This window comes from Prionailurus viverrinus, chromosome F2, assembly GCF_022837055.1.
Source record: "Prionailurus viverrinus isolate Anna chromosome F2, UM_Priviv_1.0, whole genome shotgun sequence".
In the NCBI taxonomy this organism is placed as follows: domain Eukaryota; kingdom Metazoa; phylum Chordata; class Mammalia; order Carnivora; family Felidae; genus Prionailurus; species Prionailurus viverrinus.
The window spans coordinates 38,866,435-38,886,735 of record NC_062578.1 but is presented as its reverse complement, the minus strand read 5'-3'; positions in this window follow the sequence as shown (position 1 = coordinate 38,886,735).

The window sequence follows — 20,301 nt, the reverse complement described above, 5'->3', positions numbered from 1 at the left end:
CAGGGAGAGCCGGCCAAAGTGCTAAAGTGCATGGATTTTAGATAAGTCAGTGTGAACATGTGGCACTGTGTGAATAAAATGTGATTGAGCCTGTATCATATTCTTACTTGACACATTAAGCAAAGCTTTTAGTTCTGGGCGTACTGATGATGGAATTTTGTTCACAATTGTCTCATGAGAGCTTGTTCAGGGATTTTAAAACCGAAATCTCTTTATCTTCCCCTCAGGAAAGACCTCAAAGGGAGCACCATATACTTAATAGTGGACTCTGTCCCTCCAGGGTTGAGAAGTCATTTTTTTCTCATCGTCAACCTAAAGAGCTCAGCCTGTTGAATACTCTGGCCAGTGTTAGGCTTCACGTAGAGAACCTTTTCTTTCCACGGCCCAATCAAAAACACGGGACCAGGAATTACATATTTCAGTGGCGACACCACATTCTTGAATTACAATTCTCTGGTCAGATGTAATAAGGGGGATAATCGTGTGCACGTGTCTATTCCTCCAATATGTTTGTTCATATCTACTGAGCTAAACAGATGGAGGGAAGTGCCTATGTTTTTGTTTATTTGTTTCTATCTTACTTTGAAATCTCTAATGTTGTTGACCGATACAATTCTTCACCGTACCATTCATGGATCATCTTAGGGTCAGGGTGTCATAGACTGGGTTCCCCAGAAATCAGGACCTAAAACCAAGTGGGAGTGCTTTATTGGGAAATACGATCCAAGAAGAAGAAATGAGAGATGGGGGAGTGAAGAAGGGAAGAAGGGAGAACCAATTCAAAGACTCCACCCCGAGTTGGCCGTTGCTATGGGGGTTCAATCCCATACGGCCTCCTGAAGAGCTTTAGAAAGCACATTTCAGGACTCCTATTAGAGTAGGACAGCAGGAAGCTCCTATCCATGCACTCTTGTCTCCCACCAGTCAAAGCAGCTCCAGATTGCACTTGAGTGTTCCGAGGGTTTCCTTACTCCACAGCTGTACCACATGGTGGGCTTGCAGTGCTGGGAGAGTTTACCTGGACGACTAGCTCGAGCCAAAGCAGAACTGGTTGTTCCTGTGGCTGCAATAAGAGAGAATCTGTGGTGGTGCCTAAGAGGGGTCTGATACATGAGGGCTCCATGATGGATGGAGAAACCACCTTCCCAAAGTTTATTTGTAAGTCTGCCCTGTGACTGTTTTCTTCCTCACACTGTTTAAATCTCTACACCCTTCTCTTTCTACAGACATATATAAAGACATCCTCAGGGTAATCCATAGAAGCCCGTTTAACCCATAGAGATAAACATATTCACTTTTTTTCCCCCAAATGAAAAATTGTGCCGAACAATACTGCTACAACTCTATAGCACATTGTTTTAGCAAAACAATGCCCTTAGACATCTAGTAGCTCGTGGAAAATGGCTAATGGTCTCAGCCGAACCAGGCTGACTTCAGAAATTCATTCTCACTAGAGTAATAGTGAATGATATCAGATCAGTATGACTGGTGGGGAAAAAAAGAAAAAAAAAAGCCACAAGAGTGAAGTAGTGAGCGAGAAAATTGGCAAAGGTGAAATTTTCCTAAATTGCTTTGAACAGACTGCTTCCCAACTTCCTTTCCTCTCACAGCTTTGCATCACATACATTGTTTCTGTATTGCTCCTGCTCTGACCACAACTTTCCAGTCTGGGTCTGCAAGGCAATTCAAAAGAACATGCTGTAAATCAACAGTCTTTTATTTTTCATTCATTAGTTGTTATGCCATTATTTGAATGGATAGAGAAGGAAAAATGGGAGAGAGTACTGAGCCATTCTGTACTTTGATTATGTTTGTAAATTAAGCCACTAAAATTGGGGGATACATCTATTTTTATTGCGACCAAACTTTATTCCTGAATTCTGTGTCTTTCTTGTTTTTCTTTGTGGAATGGAAAAAAGTCTGAAAAGCAATCTGGTTTATTATTTTGAGGTACTTCTCAAAAATTCTTTTAAGAAGAGGTGATTTTTCTTAGGAATCTATCCACAATTATCCCAAGAGGAGAGACCATCTCTTTGACGTTTCGACTCCATGCTTAATCATTAGATTATGAACAAGCAATGAAAGCCATAAAAAAACGTATTGAAGAGTGAGTGATGTCAGTGCAAACAGTGGAGAAAGGACCTCCAAAAGTCCATCCCTCCAAAAAAGCAATGACAGATGAGAAATCTGGCAAAAATGGCCAGAATCAACTTTTTTTTTTTTTTTTGGAACTCTAGAAACCAATCAAAAGCCTTTCATAACCAAGGTAAAACTGTATCAAGAAAAACAAAGTAAATCTTACTAAGAAAAGCGAGAGTTGTGACATTTAAATTTCCCATGTCCCATCTCTCACTCCCCCAGGGAAGCGGGGACCTTAGACAGAACAGCCTGCATTTCTGGTACACAGAGGGAGCAGAATGAACCACATTTACCAAGAACTGTGGTTGTTTGTTTTGACCTGTCTTGTGGCTCCATGGGAAGGCCAGCTCAAAAGTGTTTATTTTATCTCACCTAACTCAGGACTCCACAGTGCTGAGGGGGCATTTGTCAAAACATTTGTAGGCAAATGTATTAGCTGTTGCTAAATATAGCAATGGATAACAGTTGGGGCAAACGATAGACTAACCAAACCTGGGGAGGATAGTCTCAGGGATTAGGTGCTTTCAGGAAGAAGGCTCTGAAAAGCTCTGATGTATTCCTGGAAATCTAGAAGTTCCCGCACATGCCCAGGCTGCGTATATGCACAGGGGAAAAAAAAAGCAACAACAACAACAACAACAAAATACACACAAAAAAACAAGAAAGCCCTATGTTGTCACTTCTGGTTGACCTTCAAGCTTTGTGCGAGTCAGAAATGAAGTCTAAAGCAGAGTTGTAAATGGCCTATTTGTGTGTTGAAGATGTGTTGCAACACACACACAGAGCCTACCGGCCAAAACTGGAAGATATTTTTGTTTCCAGGTGTTTGAGGTAGTATCTGTCCAAACACTGGCTAACCCCAAAGCTAACAAAATAGAGACTTCAGTCACTCCCCACCACCAAGAATGTCAACTTCAAAAAACAGGTCCAGTAGACAAATCTAGAACAACCACCAAGGCGAGGTCAAAAATAAACCCTAGGGGAATAAAATAAAATAAAAAAAAAATAAAGGAGATAAAAGTTTAAGAAAGTAAACCCTGGGTAGGAGGTAAAATCTGTTTCCCAGAGTTGGCACATTATAATATTCAAAATTTCCAGCTTTCAACAAAAATATATGAGGCATGCAAACAAATAAGAGAGCACAACCCACGTATAAGGGGGTAAAAAGCAAGTAATAGAAGTTTTCTCTGAGGATGCCCAGACCCTGGATTTACTAGACAATGACTTTAGAGCACATATTTTAAGTATGTTCCAAGGGCTAAAGGAAACCATGACCAAAGAGCAAAAGCAAACTATGAGAACCATGTGTCATCAAATAGATAATGTTACTGAAGAGGTAGAAACTAGATTATTGCTGTCCAGAGTCTGGGAAGAGAGGGGACTGGAGAGTGATTATTAGGTCCAGGGTTTCCGTGGGTGTGATGAAATGTTCTAGGATTAGTTGGTGGTGATGCCTGTGCAAAATTGCCAATATACAAAAAAAAAAAAAAAAAAGAAATCACTGAATTGTATACTATAAAATGATTAAAATGGTGAATGTGAATTATGTATTTTGTCTCTTTAAAAATCTAAATTTATTACAGAAAATATGTCAAATATATTTTTGCACTCTTAATTAACAGAATTACAATGTTATATTAAGTTATAATACATCCAATAAGCATATTTCCATGAGTAAAGTAAATAACACAGTTCTTAATTCTGCAACACCTAGGATATTTTTTCTCAGTAAATATAAAGAAATGGATGCTAGGGTTGTTTAAAAATCCCTCCTAGGCAGCTGCCTGAAGAGAAAGAAAAAGTAGGCTTTTCTGTTTAGTATGAGAACCGGGCTATTTCTTTGAATTAAACAAACGTAAACATTTTTATCTCAAATCATTGGATTCCCAGGAATAATGGACTTTAACTATAGCTTCCAGTTATATTCATTTAAATTCAAATTTGGGACTAAAATCAAAACTCTTTCAAGTAAATTAAATAGACACACAAATTTATGTCTATGTCTCTAGCACTGGAGGTAGAGCTCCTTGATGTAATTAAATCCTTCATCATTTGGAGCCATTCTAAGAGTGCACTAATTGTACGCACTGAAACTTTCAGGCAATAAATCAGAAGCGAGGGCTCTCTTCCCCCAGTATGATTACAGCAATGCTTCAGCGGGAGTGCGCTTTCTCTCAGGGCTCGCTAATGCCTTCAGTTGTATCAAATTCCTTCTGAGCCAAATGGTAGTGGAATGTATGGTGCATCCTTCAAGATGCATTTGTTTGGGGGCACCTGGGAGGCTCATTCGGTTAAGCATCAGGCTTCCGCTCAGGTCATGATCTCGGGATCCGTGGGTTCGAGCCCCGTGTCGGCGTCGGGCTCTGGGCTGAGGGCTGGAACCTGCTTCAGATGCTGTGTCTCCCTCTCTGCCCTTCCCCTGCTCACACTCTGTTTCCCTCTCTCTCAAAAATAAGTATTAAAACAATTTTTTTAAATGCATTTGTTTCAAGGAGAGGCTGGATAAAACGTCGATAAAATAAACACTAAAACTGATAGTGTCTGATATTAACCATTTTTCATTACTATTCGTTCACCTGATGGGCACTTATTTAGCAGTTATTCATTCGTTAGCTAAGCGCTGCTCTTGACAAGGAATTGAAGTTTCACATTCACTGCTTTGGAGGAGTCCGCAGTATCTTGGGTGATGTAGAGACAAAACTACAAATAATGATAATTCAATGTTGGCGGGTCCAATGACAGAAACATGCCAGAGCGAGAACCCAGAAGAAGACCACACAGCATAACCTGGATGATGAGGGAAGGCTTCCTGGGGGAGTAAAGTCTGTTTCTCTGGGCAAGACAGATGACTGGAGAAAGAGGAAAAAGGGAAAGGAATTCTGGGCACGAGATAATAATTCATGAAGATGCACAGGAAAGAAACAATGTGGAGTGTAAGTCAAGTGCAAGAGGTTTTGCCTAGAAACGGTCAGATCAAGAAAGGCTTTGGATACCATGTGAAGGAGCTTAGATCTGACCATATTGGTAGCAAAAAGCTGCTACAGCAGCAAAGTACAAGATGATTTGTATCTTGCACAGTACACTTTTGAGGGAACATGCAATTTTAGGGGACATACTAGAAAATGTTAGAGTGAATCATCTGTAGGACACATACTCTATGCACCATAATAAAAATTTACAAATTCATGATATATCTTTACTGGAGAATAAAGAGGACTTTTTGGCACATATGGGTATAGGTTTAGAAACTGAGTAAGAATGACACTTGTAAATCTATGTACTATTTCCTCAAAAAAGAATTTTTCCTGAGTCAAGAGCAGATATCAAGTTAAGGGTTAGAGTTTAAGCCTAGGATCAGGGTTTGGGTTCGACCAGTGCTATCGTGAAAGTCCCAGTCTTTTGCAAGACCTGAAAAGCAAGGAATCCTAACCCTCACATAGTAGGTCCCCGATACTTGCCTTCAGTCTTATCTAGAGATTCCTCAGTTCCAAAACAATGTCCAAACCAACAAATGACATTTGACTGAACATTTTTCAGTAAACTTGAAAAGTTAAATAAAAAAGTGGAATAGAACAATCAATCAGATCACCGCAAAATCCAATCAGCACAGAACTTTTCGTTTTGCTTTGTTTCTAGACAAGTTTTTAGGGACTGTCTAGATTGACCGTCAATCTGATTATTGCAAACATTGCAAAGGCCACAATGCGTGGTAAAGACCCCAGTGCACAACCGTTCGGCAAATGCCATCAATTACTCTGCAGTAAATTGTGAATATGGATATGGCCAGAGGACAAAGCAGAAAAGAGTTGAGACAAATCCCAGATAAAGCATAAAAGCTGAGACTCCTCTTTTTTTCCTCCCTCTCTCTCTGAAAACTTTCATCTCATAAATTGAAACAGTGTCTTATTGTCCTGAACAAAATCCCTCCTTTCTCAGAGGAAAAACACCATGAAAATTAACGTCCACTAACATCAATGTTTGTTTGAAGTAAAGAGTCTATTATAACTCCATTAGAAGAGAATTGCTTGTGGCACCAAATTACTGTGGGAAACCAGTTCATGCTCCGCCTTCCCATACACACATTGCTAAGACCCCGTAGAGAATCCATTAGTGGGACCCAGAGTTACACTAGCCTATAATTTTTCTTTCCCTTAGGAAAACAGTAGCCTGTAATTTTTCTTTGCCTGAGGTTTTAAAAAGGCCGTCCCTGGCTGTCTCATGCATGCTGTCAGAGTCCCCAGTCCAACTCATATCCAAGTTACCGTCTGGACACCTTCTCAAGAAAAGAAGGCTCAATGGAAACAGCTTTTCTTGTCTTACGGTTTATCTAGTGAGCAAAGAATCCCTTTTAGCCCAGTTCTCTTTCTTGATTTTCCATTGCAAATTTGATTTTGATTTTATAAAATAAAGTTCGCAAATATTTGGTTTTACTTTAATATTAGATCAAGTCTGTCATCAAAAGTTTGCATTTGATTTTGTAAGCTTTATACTGATGTGAAAATCTACACTGTGCTAAAACAGATTCTTGGTCGTTATGGAAGGCCATATTTTTATGAGCATAGTGTAATGCTGAAATATATTATACCAAAGTATCTCAGCCTGACGTTACTTTAACAGATGGCATTTGTCTCGTTATGGACACAAAAAGTTAAAATAATTGTGAGAGTAGGTCAAACATGGATTATGTTTACTCCAAGATACAATAATTTCTTAATTGTTCAGGTTAATGGAGAAAAAATAGACATAAAGCTTAGATAAGGACAGTCTCTATATTAAAAGGCATAATTTTAATTCAGTAATTTTATAAAAACCTCCCCCCCAGGGGCGCCTGGGTGGCGCAGTCGGTTAAGCGTCCGACTTCAGCCAGGTCACGATCTCGCGGTCCGTGAGTTCGAGCCCCGCGTCAGGCTCTGGGCTGATGGCTCGGAGCCTGGAGCCTGTTTCAGATTCTGTGTCTCCCTCTCTCTCTGCCCCTCCCCCGTTCATGCTCTGTCTCTCTCTGTCCGAAAAATAAATAAACGTTGAAAAAAAAATTAAAAAAAAAAAAAAAACCTCCCCCCAAATCTGAGTAGAATTATTTGCATCTTCTCTAGGTTAGTTCTTCTAAGAACTTGGACTAATGATAAAGCAGCAATGTCTTCCCCAGAGGGAAGTTTTAGATACTTTACTATTATACAATGTTGCTCTTTTCACCTATAATGATTTTTACATAGTGGGGGCAGGGATAGGAGGAAATATCACCAGACACATTGCTTTGGCTGTGGGAGTATTACCACCTATATAAGATTGGGTCTCCCGTGACCTTTGAACCTTGCATAGCTTCTCCTTTTGAGCAATATGGTCTTGTTATCCAGGATGCAGGTGCCGATTTTATAGTAAATAGACTATGATTGTAAAACCAACAATGGAAAGGAAAATTCTAGAGAACTTACATATTATCATGTATTCAGCCCATGAATAGTTAGTATCAGAAGCATATGTCATAGCGCATCACTCCAGTCTTCTGGAACTACATCCTTCACTTGACTCTTTAAGTTCTCTTGCTATCTGATTGCTCACTTACTCTCCTCTTTCTCTCTCGCCTCCAACTTAGCTTTCCAAACTGTGAACAATGGAACGTCTTAGGACTCAATCTTGGTATCACTTTTTAAATCTACATACCAAGAAACTCTTGGCGGCCTCGTCTTGTCCCATGGTTTTAAATACCACCTTTATGCTAAAAACCCTCAGGTTCACAAACCCACTCTGATCTCTCCTTGAAATGTATCCATTGGTTCATATCTAATTCTCTTCTTGACACAAATTCTTAAATGTATGAAAGGCATCTCAAAATCAACTCTTCTAAAACTTTCTCCCTGTAAACTTATTTTACCTTCATTTGCCCTGTATCAATAAATAGCAATCCCATTCTTGCAACTGTTCAAACCAAAAGTGTCTTTGTCCTCCTTATTCCCTCTCCTTCTTTCACAGCCCAGATCTGAGCCGTTAACAAATACAATTGGTTTTACTTCAAAATATTTCCAGAATCCAACCTTTCCTCACCAATACCATTCTTAGCCCCTAGTCCAAGCCACCATTATTTTTTTTTGCCTGGATATCACAGTCGTCTGCAATTATCATTACTGCTTACTCTGCTATTGTTTATTCCTTACAAAGCAACCAGAATTGATTTCTTTACCAGCGAGCTCAGATTCTTATTCTTCAGCTCAAATTTTCCTGTGTCATTTCATCTTATTCAGAATAAATCCCCAAGTTTGATTGTCACTTACAAGTGCCTACATGATCTGGCCCTGTTCATTTCTCTGGCCTCATTCCTACTAACTGATTGCTCTCTCTGCCCTGCTACTTCACTGTGTTGTCTTTCTGGCTGCTCCTGGAATGTTCCAAGCCCATTCTCACCTCATGGCCTTTGCCGTGGCTATTGTTTCTGTCTGGAGAATTACCTGTATCTATGTATTCATGGATTAATAGATATCACTGCATCACTTCATACAAGTTTTTATTCAAATGTTACCTTAAAAGAGAGACCCTCCCTGACCACTCTGAGTGGAGGGGCACCCTCATCCATTCTCTGTCCATATTTGTTTACCTTGTTTATTTTACCTAACAGTACTTCAGAGCACTGACATTATATGGGTTCCTTTATTTATTGTCTACGGCCCCTTACCTGGATGTACATTTCTTGAAGGCAGAGATAGTTTTATTCTCTAAAGAATCTTCATCGACTTGGGCAGTAGGTAGTAAGTCCTTCGACAATATCTGAGAGTCAATGAATTTGTTATGCCTTCTACTAGGGAACATGTTTTCCTGACTTCATGTTAAAAGTAATTTTAAAAGTTTTCCCTGTTTTGGAGAAAGAAGTGTCAGCTTCCCAAGCTGTCTTTCAATTTCTCAAAAACCTGCTTAAAATATAAATGATTACATAAGCTTTAAAAACAAGCCTGCTACTTTGGCAAAGAAACAGCCATGGAATCTCTTGCCATTTATTTGCTAGTGCTGAATTTCTCTTCTTCAAACTATTAACTCACTTTGCTGGTAAAAATATTCTGATAGAATCCCTCTCAGTCTTCAAACATTTGTTCAGTGTTCTGGTCTGTGACTGCGGCCATGTGTACATCTTAGCATTTGCTCTTGAAAGCTATTTAAAACAAAAATTAAAAAATAGAATAAAAGAAAGATTCTATGATTTGGGGGAAATATCTTATTTGTGTGGGCACTAAGACTGAGCAGAGACGAGTTCTCATCCAATGTATGCTCCTTGGATTAAAGGTTTCAACACATTATGAATTTCACTTAAGGTCAATTTCATTACTTATTGCAACCAAACAAGGCAAATACATAGACATCTCCTTGTGAGATACACATTCTACAAGAATTCGACTTGAAAGAATTTCCCAAATCCATCCAGAAGGTAAAAGGGATAAAAATACGTACAAGAGTTTTACATTATCACACACAAAAAAAAGATTCTGTAAAGCATTTGGGATTTTCTCATAAGGAAGTTGAAGGCAACGCTCCTAGAATTCTCTGTCCCTTGGATATTCTTAGTTACAGATACTCTTACTTGTTGATGACACCTCCCTGGCATTCATCACACTGTTAGAACTCTATTCTCCCCACTTTTGTTAAGTGTGGGAAAAAGCAAACTTTGACTTCCTTTCCAGGGTTCAAATATTATGTACTGTTTATCGAATATCTGGCTTCAGCACATATTTTCCCCCAGGTATGTTTCAGTCAAACCTAATATATCTGCTTAGTGTTATCCATCACAACAACAATATACTTGGGTTTTTTCCCATATATACATTTCGGAATCAAACATAATTTGGATTTGGCAGATGGTGAGTGGTATGTGGTCCAGATTTTTTAGAGTGCATTCTTCTGGTGGCGGAGGAACTAAGAAATCCTTCTTATAGAGTGTTTCCCAATAATAATACCTTTTCGGGTATGCCCATGTAGGGACATGCTTTTCTGGCATAGTTTCTTTGGCGTGCTATGAATTCATGTATAATATATGGCAACAGTACACAACAATATGTTTTTCTGCCGTCCTGATCTTTGCCCATTTTGGTCAATAATTTTACTTCTACATGTATTATGTATTCCCACTATACTTGTTACTCTTTTTGCTTTCCTCAGTCAAATATATCGTAACGATCTTTTGAGACAAGAAGTAATCTTTTATGTTTACCCACAATTTTACTATTCCAGGCTATTCCTTTCTTTGGGCAGATATGAGTTTCTATCTGAAATCTTTTTCCTTTAGGCTGAAGAATGTTTTTAAGTTCTTTTAATGAAGGCCTCCTTGTAACAGATTCTCCCAGACTTTGTTATTCTAAAAAGGTCCTGTTTTACTTTCATTCTTGGAGGTTATTTTTGCTGGATATAGAATTCTAGGTCAACTTTTTTAAATCTTTCGACTTATTAAAAATATCATCCCATTTTCTTTCTGGCATGCATTATGAGTAATGAGAAGTCAGTTCAATTCCTTATCTTTGCTCCCTTATATGTAATGTATCATTTTCCTCTAAAAGCTTTCTTGTCATTATTGGTTTTTAATAGTTAGATTATATGTCTACGCGTGGTTTTATTCATATGCATCCAGTCTTGCTTTCATTGAGCTTCTTGAATTTGTAAATTTGTTTTATATCAAATTTAGGAAATTTTCAGCCAGATTCATTCAAAATTAGTTTATGCTTCTCTATCAAAAACTTCAAATACATGTGTGCCAGAGAACTTATTAATGTAGGCCACTGAGTCTCTGTTTACTTTTTCTGTTTATTATTTTTCCTCTCTGTACTTAAGTTTTGAAAATTTCTTGTGCACTGATTCATTGTATGAAACATTTTCTTTTGTGGTATCTAACATGTAGTTACATCAGCCAATGACTTTTTTTCTCAGATCTCTATTTTTCATCCCAAGAAGTTTCATTTGCTTATTTTGCAAATAGGCTTCACTTTTTCTCCTAATTATGTTTATAATTTCTTATAAAGTTTTGAGCATATTAAACCTATTTTAATTTTGTTCTCATTCCATCACTCTATATGAAGGCTCAGATATTCTAGTCCATGGGACTGTTTTATAAGGTCCATGAGCTAAGAATAGTTTATATATTTATAAATAACTGTAAAAATGCACACATAAATACACAATACAACATAACAAAGAAAAACATGTTACAGAAACTATATGAAGACTTCAAAGCCCAAAATATTTATTTTCTTGCCCTTTACAGGAAAACATTGTTGTCTCAACCTACATCATTTCTGAATACATTTCTTTTTTTTTTTAATTTTTTTTTAAGGTTTAATTAGTTTTGAGAGAGAGAGACAGAGAGAAAGAGAATGAGCAGGGAAGAAGCAGAGAGAGAGAGAGAGAGAGAGAGAGAGAGAGACAGAATGCTGAGAGATCATGACCTGTGCTGAAGTCAGACGCTTAACTAATGGAGCCACCCAGGTGCCCCTGAGTACATTTCTGCTGACTGACTTATCTTCTAGCTATGGGCATCATTACTTCTTCAATGTATAGTAATCTTTGATTGCATGCTGGGTATTACATTACTTTTCTGGTTGCCTGGATTTTGAAGTTTTTAATTTAATTTAATTTAAATTTAATTTTAATGTTTATTTATTTTTGAGAGAGAGAGACAGAGACAGAGTGTGAGCAGGGGAAAGGCAGAGAGAGAAGGAGACACAGAATCCAGAAGCAGGCTCCAGGCTCTGAGCTGTCAGCACAGAGCCCGATGTGGGGCTCAAACTCACTAACTGTGAGATCCTGTCTTGAGCAGAAGTCAGACACTTAACCTACTGAGCCACCCAGGCACCCTTGAAGTCTTTTCAAAAGAATATTGAGTTTTATTCTGAAAAGTAGTATTTTTATTGGCCAACCATTTGATCATTTTGAGAATTATTTTACAGCTTGTTAGGGCAGGTTTAGAGTAACCTTTATCTTAAAAGTAGTTTAGCTCTACTCGTAAGGTATGGCCTTCTGAAGTCTCTCCTGAATACCCCAATTACTCAATAAGTTCTCTCCACTCTGGAGAGTCAAAGTTTGAATGTCTTCCAACTCATTGTGATCTCCACTAAGTTTTTTTTTAATATCTTATTCTCTATATGGTGTTCTTTACTCAGTCTGATTAATACCAACATAATCTTTAGTCAAAGACTTTGACTAACTTAAGCACACCAACTTAGTATTTAGCTGAAGTCAAGAGACTTTATTGATTTCTGCGGTTCTTTGTTGACATAGCTTTCTCTTAACTCAGAGTCTGCAATAAACCCATCTCATGTTAATATGAATAATACATTTCTATGAAAATATCTGAATTGTGCAAAACAAATTTCTTAAAAAAACTCATATTTATAACCTTAAACTACTATCTTAGATAATTCTAGAAAAACACAAGAATATGCAAACACACATTCCATTAACCATCATTACAAAGATGTAACCACATATACTATAGTCTCTACATTTTTGAGAGAATGAAGGTCAAAAGTTACATAGAGTACTGGGGCACCTGGTTGGCTCAGCCAGTTAAGTGTCTGACTTTTGACTTCGACTCAGGTCATGATCTTGGAGTTCGTGGGTTCCAGCCCTGGGTTGGACTCTGCATTGACAGTGCAAAGCCTGCCTGGGATTCTGTCACCCTCTCTCTCTGCCCCTCCCCTACTCACTTTCTCTGTCTCTCAAAATAAATAAAGTTTATATTAAAAAAAAAACTACATAGAGCACTAATTTTTTTTGCATTTTACTGAGATTTAATTTACATACCATACAGTTTATTCATTTAAAGTATATAATACAGTGGCTTTTAGTACATTCACAGAGTATCTATCACACAGTATATCTATCACCACAATTAATCTTACATTATTTTCATTACTCTAAAAAGAAATTCCACACTCCTTAGCCACCACACCCCCAGCTCCAATCCCCTGCATTCCTAAGCAGCCACTAATCTACTTCCTGCCTGTATAGATTTGGCTACTAGGGGCATTTCATCAAAAAGTAATCATATATATACATATATACATATATATATATATACACACACATATATATACATATATACATATATACATATATATATGATATATACACACACATACACACACACACACACACACATATATATATATATATATGTATATATATACACAGAAAGAGAGAATCCTTTGTGACTGGCTCCTTTCACGTGATGTTTTTAACTTTTATCCATGTTGTAACACTTATAAATATTTCATTCCTTTTTATCGCCAAATACCACATTTGTATGGCTAGACCACATTTCATTTTTTTCATTAATCTGGACATTTGGGCTATTTTTACTTGTCAATTATGAATAATGTTGATATAAACACCTTTATATAAGTTTTTTGTATACATATGTTTCCATTTCTCTTGGGTATATACCTAGGAGTGGAATTGCTGGGTTATATGGTAATGTTACGTTTAACCATTTTAGGAACTACCAGACTGTTTTCATACTGGTCACACAAATCTACGTTTCTATCAGCAATGGATGAGGGTTTTAATTTCTCTATATCTTTCTTTTTTATTATAGCTATGCTATTGTGTGTAAAGTGAAATCACACTGTAGTTTTGATTTGTATCTCCCTTATGGTTAATGATGTTGAACATCTTTTCTTGTGCCTACTGGTCACTTGTGTATCTTTTTTTGAATAACTATTCAGATCTCTTATTCATTTGTTAATTGGCTTGTTTGTCATTTTATTATTAAATTTTTATAGCTGTTTGTATATTCTATGTACAAATGCCTTATCACATATAAGATTTGCAAAAGTTTTCTCCTATGCTGTGAGTTGTCTTTTCACTTTCTTCATGGGGTCCTCTGAGGCACAAAAGTTTGTAATTTTGATGATGTCCAGTATATCTATTTTTCCTTTTTTTGGTGTATGTGGTTTTAGTGCCATGTTTAAGAAGCCATTCATTAACTTATCACAGGTCATGAAAATTTACATCAGTATTTTTCTCTATGAGTTTTACAGTTTTAACCCTTACATTTAGGAGAATTGATTTTGTATATGGCATGAGGTATGGGCCCCACTTCATTATTTTGCATGTGGATATCCAGTTGCCTTATCACCATTTGTTGAGAAAACTGTTCTTTCCTCCATTGAGTTTTCTTGGTATCCAAAAATTGTTATTTTTTATTTTGGATCCCCAACATTATCTCAATAACCTGTGACTTTCCAGAAAACACTGAGAACTGCTATAATGAATAGACACATTCATTTTTATTTGATATACAATTCTCCAAGAAGCCATTTTAAAAAGCAAGCTTTCACTGTGTCCTAAACCCTTTTCCACCTGAGGTAAAATGGTTATGTAGGGTAGCACAGTTAATAACATATAATTGAACAAAATGTGCTTGCTAGCCAAATGAATGGCCATTGGTTTTTAAAAAATATTCAAACACATCTTCATCACCCATTGCCTATCTCAAGCAGGATAAGACTGAATATGGCCTTAAAGGACCCAACTACCCTTTCATACAATTTGGGTTTCACTCACCCACAAAAGATAAACTTAAAGCTTTACCGTAGTCCCCCCTGCTTATCTGTGGTTCCACTTTCCCCAGTTTTAGTTACCAACAGTCAACAATGTTTTGAGAGCAGATGATCCTCCTTCTGATGAATTGTCAGAAAGTCATTAGTAGCCTAACGCTACATCACAGTGCCTGTATCATTCACCTCACTTCATCTCATCACGTAGGCATTTTGTCATCTCATCACGAGAAGAATAAGGGTGAATACAGTGCAATAAGACATTTGAGAGACCATGTTGACATAATTTTTGTTACAGTATATCTGAATAATTTTCTATTTCATTATTAGTGTTTTTAATGTCTTAGTGTGCCTAATATGTAAATTAAACTTTATCATAGGCATGCATGTATAGGAAAAAAACAAAGTATGTACAGGATTCAGTACTATTTACGATTTCAAGCATCCAGCGGGGGTCTGGGAATGTATCCCCTGTGGATAAGGGAGGACTACTCTAGTATAAAATCCTGAAAGTCATGAGTTGAGGTTCTCAGGATAGACAGACCTCTGCAGTTGAATTTTGTCCCACAACTTACGGTGTGCCTTCATCTTATTTCTAAGACTCTTTAAGCTTCAATATAAATGAAGACAATAATCTATCATCTATAAAATGAAGACGATAATAAAGCTTCATTGTATTGGTGTAAGCACTTGGTACAGATTTGGACTTACAGTAAAGTCTCAATGCATGTTCATTATGATTAACTAATAAAGAGTCACCAATTACGCAAGGCACTATTAAGCACTGGAAATAATAAATTAAGACCCAGTCCTTGGTTCCAAAGCAAGGACTGACATATGTTGTCTTTACCAGCCTCTTATATATTTGCTTCCTTCCTGGGTATGTTTTCACACTTAGAGTTATCCTCTTTGATCTTCACGTACTCAATGGTTTCTTTGTTTTAATCTGCTGCTCCAAAGTACAACCCCAGAATGAAACACAAGGTAATCAAATATCATCATCTACATTTTAGCTAAAACTCATTTACACCAAAGTGTGTATTAAGGTTCATGCAATCATTTATTTCCTCATTTATTCATCAATGAAACCATCAAAAGTTATTGAGCACTTACTAATGCTAAGCACTGAGCAAGATAATGGCAAAATAAATAAGACATGATTCCTAAGCCCAAAGAAAGAACATAGGTTATGAATATGAATAAGAATATAAGAAATATAGTTACTTAATCATTATAATAAATGCTATAAATGTTCGAAGAAAGATACGGCAAATATGTTTGAAGGGATGATGTCAACAATCTACATGATAGTTGTCATGGTCTGTGTTTCACTAAAGAGGTCATCTTACAAGATTAAAAAAAAATAGAAGAAAAATTACCACTAATTCACAGTTGAGACTATATTACAAACGAACTATTTTGCTTAATGGATCGGGCTTTTTTTTTTAATTACTTTTTTAACGTTTTCATTTTATGTTTTGAGAGACAGAGACAGAGCACGAGTTGGGCAGGGGCAGGGAGAGAGGGAGACACGGAATGTGAAGCAGGCTCCAGGCTCTGAGCTGTCAGCACAGAGACTGATGTGGGGCTCAAACCCACAAACTGTGAGATCATGACCTGAGCAGAAGTCCAAAGCTTAACCGACTGAGCCACCCAGGCACCCCTGTTTTTATCTTTAATTTCTTTCAGTTGAATAGACTGTTATTCTTGTTTAACATGTCGTGTTTTGGAATCATTATAATCATTTGAAAACAATTAAAGACTCATGTCATATAGACTAACTCTGAATTAGTTTCTGTTGATTACCAGTAGGTTAATGATCTCTCCAGCTTATTGATCAGGTTCTCACCAGATTACCTGCAATTTTATGCATTAACTTCTTATGAAAAGCACCTGTGTTTAGTGTAATATCTTCTTTAGCAATGCCATTCTCACAGTTATTCATTCTTTGAGTATAAGTTGAGTAAGACCAAGTTGTTTCCTAAAACCAGAACTGATTCCACTTTGTCCAACAAGAATAAAAAAAAATTTTCAGAATATAAATAGTTTAAAGATACTTTTTTTCTACTGTAAATGGCACACAGATGGTGCTTAACTGTTCTCTGAATCAATTCCAAAAATGTGCAACATCCTTAATAGAACTGAAGATGGTTGAGGTTCTATGAAAATCTTTAGAACTTATAATGTTTTTCTAGATTTTAGATTGAAATTTTATTACTGGTAAAAAGTTGTTTGGAGGAAAATCCACTTTTATAGTGAATGACTTTGAATGACATTTAACAATGTCTGTCTAATAAAATATTTTAATTTTCCTTGTACATTATTGCATGGATAGTTAAGACTCTAAAAACCCAAATACTTCCGTCTTCACCCCCACCCCCTGGCTAGCTTGTGTGCTCACAGATGGAGCTTTTAACAATTTTATTTGGATTTCACTCTTCCTTGAAAGATGTATCATTCTGTTTCCAGAACTCTATCTCTACATGTTTTATTTTCTTGCATTTAATTATTCTTTCTTCTCTTTCATATTCTTCTATTTCATGCCTTTTCTTTCTTCTTAGCCTTATAATAGGAAATGATAAAAGCAAGGTAAATGAGAGTAAAAAGAATAAAAGGAGGAAGGACAGGATCTGTAAATCACAGGATTCCTACAGAAAGCCTGACATATCCCCAGGGGCTCTCTTATGCAAGCGCATATCCACATCTATAAAATAACCTATATGCTATGTCATCTTCCCGTTATGGAGTCAATGAGGACTTGAAAACAGTCCTGGAAAGTCTTGGGCTCAAGGAAACACAGAAACACATATCATTCAAATAGAATAGTACATCGTTAGAGAGTGTCACCATTTCGCAAATGAACGTGGAAAGCCTGAGTGCCCACAATCAAATAGCCGACTCCTGCTTGGAACATTAAGAACATTCACAGACCAGCAGAGCTGAAGGTGGTGCTTCTCCTTGAATCACCTCTCTAAGGTCCCTGAAAGAATGTTTATCCACTGAGGATGTTTCTGTTCAATACTACTGTGTGCCAGTCACTTGACTTGGTCCTACCTTGCGGAGACAAATGACAAATGGTCCCTGATTACAAAAACATATAGCATGGAGGCAATTGCATAGACAGTAACAAAGAATCTATAGGGTCCAATAAACAAAGAGTTATTTATTCTGCCTGTGGGCTGAGATGGAAATGGGCAAGAGCAGCTTGAGAGACTCAGAATATCTGAAAAGGGCGTAAAGATTGAAGAATGCCCCACTACTAACAATTACTATGGATAATAATCACAGTGAATTGGTTTGACTTGGGGATGATTGCTTACATACTGTAAGGACCAACCCAAGCCTGAGTATTAACTTTTTCTTCTGGCAAGACAGAAATGTACAACCTTAAGCTATGCTTGAAGATGCTCTGATGGAATCTTTCAAAGAAAAAGAAAATATAATTAACAAGCTAGATGTTTTACTCCATAATTTTACTTGTGGCAGGGTTGGCACATTCAAATTCCCATAAGGGCCAAACAGAAAGTGTAAATGAGTGAGTGGAACAGGGTAGAGATTAAACACATATGAATAGAGTTCATTTCCATAAAGAAAAACACAAAGCCATTGCAGCCTTTCATTTTTTTTTCAACTTTTGATAAATACACAGGTTCAGAGAAATAATTCTCTGACATTTGCTCTCAATTTGGGAGAACACTAGGAATTATTGGGAAGTGGGGCAAACTGGAGAGCCCTTGAGCTGTCCCATGAGGGTAGTTGCTACTTAACTTCAGCCAATTTTTGCCATTCCAGAATGTGGAACAAATATCAACAGATATTTGTGTTATTAAGAACTGGAAATATTAATTGTGTGTGAATTGTCCTAATTTTTATAAAGCATAATTTGCTTAAAATGGAAGTCACTCTTGTGCAAGTCAGGGAGCATTGGCTACTTTATGTGGACATGTTCCCAACACCAGGGTCAAGATACAGAGCATTTCCTTTTTCCCAGAATGTTCTCTGATGCAGCTTTTCCATCTACCCTCTCCCACCATACCTGGCCCTTGACATCTATCCACATGTCTTCTATCCTTATAGCTTTTCCTTTAAAAATTTTTCATAGAAAAGGAATCCGTATGAAGTCTTGCGCGACTTGCTTCTTTCACTTAAAATGATGATTGCTATTATTTTACCCATGATGTTTCATGTTTAAGTACGTACATTTATTTTTATTTCCTAGTGGTATTCCATTGTAAGGTTATACCATAACTTGCTTACCATTCACCAGTTGCTGGATATCTGAGTCGTTTTCAACATTTGGCTATTATGAATAAAGCTGTTAAGAACATTTTTCTACAGGTCTTTGTGTGCATTCATTTACATTTATATTTCAAAGTGGAACTGCTGGATTTTATGTGTGTGTTTAATAGGAAACTGTTTTCTAAAGGGGCTGTGACATTTTTCATTCTCACCAGAAATATTTAGGAGTTCCAGCTGCTCTAGAACCTTTCCAACCCTTGATATATTTATTCTTTTTTGTTTTAAATTTTAATTATTCTCATGTATTTGTGTTGGTGTATGATTACGATTTTATTTTTTACATTTTTAAATGTTTATTTATTTATTTTGAGAGAGAGAGAGCAAGGGAGGGACAGGGAGAGAGAGAGGGAGAGAAAGAGAATCCCACGCAGGCTCTGTACTGTTAGCACAGAGCCAGATGAGGGGCTCAAACCCACAAACCCTGAGATTATGACCTGAGATGAAATCAAGAGTCAGACACTTAATGGACTGAGCCACCCAGGCACCCCAGTCTGCATTTAATAACATGCATCTTTAACTTATCATAGTTCTCCTTCAAATAATAGTGTACCACTTTTTGCACACTGGAAGAACCTCATAACAGTATGCTTCCTTTTCCTCCCTCCCACCATTCGTACTATTCTTGCCATATATTTTACTTTTACATGTGATATAAAAACCATAATATTTTTGCTATTCCTTTTCTTATAGAATGTCAATGACATGTGAAAAAGATAAAAAATAAGTGAAAAAAAGTCTTCTCTGTTTATTCACATTTTTATCATTTCTGGGGATAATGCATTCTTTTGTGTAGAAACAGACTTCCAACTGGCTCATATTCGTTATGCCTATAAAACTTACTTTAACATGTCTTTAGTACAGGTGTGGGGATAAATTTTTTTCAGTTTTGGTTTTTATTTTTTATTTATTTATTTATTTTATTTTATTTTGGGACAGAGAGAGACAGAGCATGAACGGGGGAGGGGCAGAGAGAGAGGGAGACACAGAATCGGAAACAGGCTCCAGCCTCCGAGCCATGAGCCCAGAGCCCGACGCGGGGCTCGAACTCACGGACCGCGAGATCGTGACCTGGCTGATGTCGGACGCTTAACCGACTGCGCCACCCAGGGGCCCCAAGTTTTGGTTTTTAATCTGGAAAATTATTTTACCTTTATTTTTTAAAGGGATTTCTGTTAGGTACAACATTCTCAGTTGACAAGTTTTGTTTCTTTACCAGTCCAGATGTCACGTTCATGACTTTTGGCTTATTTACTTTCTAATAAGCAGCCTACGGTCATTATTAGCTTTGTTCTCTATATGTTTCTTTCTTCTTTTTTTTTTTTTCTGACTGCTT